Source organism: Microtus oregoni, unplaced genomic scaffold (genome assembly GCF_018167655.1).
Source record: "Microtus oregoni isolate MIOR12 unplaced genomic scaffold, Mior012 000050F_ref0000143, whole genome shotgun sequence".
Lineage (NCBI taxonomy): Eukaryota > Metazoa > Chordata > Mammalia > Rodentia > Cricetidae > Microtus > Microtus oregoni.
Window position 1 is genome coordinate 2,151,741 of NW_024543256.1, and position 3,039 is coordinate 2,154,779.

General features: G+C 41.9%; 1 pseudogene; it reads right to left on the reverse strand.

The window, feature by feature from the left end:
• Positions 1–1,413: 1,413 nt before the first annotated feature.
• LOC121437257 lies at positions 1,414–1,889 on the reverse strand (annotated as a pseudogene).
• Positions 1,890–3,039: the final 1,150 nt, after the last annotated feature.

Consider the following 3,039-nt stretch of genomic DNA (forward strand, 5'->3'; position numbering starts at 1 on the left):
TTCAGAGAGTCCAGTTTGATCCCATGCTCATTCAGTCCCAGTCCAGCTGGATTTGGTGAGCTCCCATTAGATTAGTCACACCGTCTCAGGGAGTGGACCAACCCCTCGTGTTCCTTACTTCCTTGCTCATATTCTCCCTCCTTCAACTGGACCTTGGGAGCTCAGTCCAGTGCTCCAATGTGGGTCTCTGCCTCTGTCTCCACTTTTCTCCCATCCCAGAAGTTTCTTTTATGGTCTTGTCTATTTGGTGTTCTGTATGCCTCTTGCAACTTGTTAGGCATCTCTTTCTTTAGTTTGGGGAATTTTTCTTCTATGCTTAAAAAAATATTTTCTGTGCCTTTGACCTGAGTTTCTGCTCCCTTCTCTGTACCTATCATTCATAGACTTGTTCTTTTCTTAGTATCCCACACTTCCTGAATACTTTTTGCCTGGAATTTTTTAGATTTAACATTTCCTTTGAACTACCCATTTCTTCCTTTTCCTTATGACAATAAATTTTCTATTCTACTTCTTTTAATTTGTGAGGCTTACCTCTAAACTTTTTTTTCCCCAGATCTCTACTTCAGGTGTATTTGTTAACTTCCCAGTTTACCTCCCATTCTTTTCCGATATACAGCCATGAATATGAGGTCACTGTCCTGCAACGCAGTAGAATGACTTATGCTTGCGGGTAACTCTCTACAACGCTGATGGAGGGACACTACAGACAGACCACTATTTAAGCACACACCACCTTTGCATTAAGAGGCAAAGTGGCTCAAACAGGACAACAAAACACTGGACAAAAACCAAGTAAGAGTAACACTGCTAATTTCCAATATCTGTTGCTCCCATTGTCAGTGCACAGCCCAGGTCGGCCTGCTGGGAGTGCAGGCCTGTATCACCACATCCAGTTTGTCTTCTTTCTCAAATATTAAATGCCTTCAGTGTGTCTGAGTTTAAATCTTCCAGTGTTAAGTGGAAGGCTGATATGGATGGAATTATTGTCACAAGAGTCTAGGATAGAGAGGTATAAGGCAAGCGAATGGTACCACTGGGTGCTGGCCATGCGCACACTTTAGTAAGACCAGACCACCCAGGCTGGCTGGGCTCAGAAGCAGACCCAGACCTTGTAGGTCATTCTTACTTTATTGGGTTCTAGTTTGTTCCATATTTCCTTGTTCCACTATTTTCTAATTAGGACAAGGTGAGAGGAAAGGTTCAATTAGTCTAAGAATACTTAGCCACACCTCACACTGTCTTACTCTAATATTTTTACCCTTCTGAACATACACCTAACTTCGACCTACAGATGTTTTAAAGATAAACAGTAAAGTCAGCTGAAGAGACAGGTGGGACACGGGGCTAAGGACTGGCACCCCCCTTGGGCACAGCTCTGGTGAGTGAGCTGCTCAATGGTGGTGGCAGGACCACCTAGTGAGTCTTCTCCAGGAAAGCCTTGCAGCACCTGAGGCATTGCTGGTCCACTACTTCGAAGTCAGAGTCATTGCCATAATAGGGATCTTCAATAATGAGTTGTTTCTGTGGATCATAGCTCCCAAGTAGCTCAATTTTAGCTTTGCAGTTTTTAACTTGATTACTTTTTCTATTCAAATCTCTCAGATTGCTTTCATCCATACATAGTATATAATCGAATGTGGCAAAGTCTTCTTTTGTAATCTGTCTTGCCTTATGGGCTGTGCTAATGCCATGATTTCTTAGGCAGCTGACAGCTCTTGGGTCGGGGGGCCGGCCCACGTTCCAGACGGAAACAGCGCTGCTGTCAATGGCCCAATTAGCTGAAACAGTCTCATCAATTACCATTTTCCTGAAAACTGCTTCTGCAATGGGTGACCGGCAAATGTTACGAGACACAGGAACAACACTGACTTGGACGCAACCTCTGCCATCTTCCCGTGCAGACCCAGGCGCCCAGAGACGGCCTAAGGACGTGGCGCATGTGCACTGCGAGGATTCACCTCTAAACTTTTTGTTTGACTTCCTGAATCTTTCATTTTCAGTTTTATTTCAGTTTGACTTTTCTTTAGTGATTCTATTTTTTTTGTTAAAGTCTATTTTCATATCTTAAATTGTTTTTCTTATTTTATTCAACTGTTAGGTTTTGATTTCATGGTCTTCAATGAGGCATTTATTTATTTCTTCTTTAAGGTCATTGAACATATTCACAATTGCTATTTTAAAGTCCTTGTCTTATACTTGAGATAAATTGCTTTTCTCTGGGCCTATAACAATAGGGACAGAGCCTATTCCTGATTATATCTTGAACTTGTATGAATAATGAAGTCAATTCTGTATCATCTGGTATAAACTCAGCGATTTCAATATGCAAAACAACTCTTTCTGCATATTGTGAATCAGTAACTTTATTGAGAGGTTCTTTAAAATTCCTTAGCACCACGAGAATAGCATAAAATTCTGTCTTCTGAACAAAATTATAAGGGCTTTGTTCCCCTTACTTAATTCTGATTCATAACCTGCCTTTGCTGATTTATTTGCAACAGTTTAAAATGTATGGGCTCCAGTTATTGGAACATCACATAACATTTGGGGAAGATTCTAAGAAGTTCTCTTTATAAGGTTAAGTCTATCACTTTTGGGATAGTTGCTATTAATTTCTCCCCCAAAATTAGCACAAGCTCTTTGCCAAGGTTTATTGACTTCCCATAACTGTTTTATTTCATCAGCAGTAAAAGGCACTATAATCTCTCCTGGGTCTATACCCGCTAATTGATGAACTCTCAATAAACCTTTTATAATTACTTTAGAGTCTTTTTCCACATAAGCCTGGCTGTAGGTTGCTGACCAGCTCATCTGCCCCATCTATCAGTCCTTTCCACCCAACCTTTCCCACAGACAGCCCTGCATGACTGACCGGACTCGTCCCTTCCTTCTGTTGTGTTCTTATTAAGGCTTTAGTTCCAGAACCCCATCGGTTTGCTTCCCTGGCTTTTCCTTTGGGCATGGGATGGCGTTGGGGGTGAGTGTGAGGGTGTCAGTCTGGAATGTCAGGTTGGGAGCTTAGGCCCCTGTCTCTCGCAT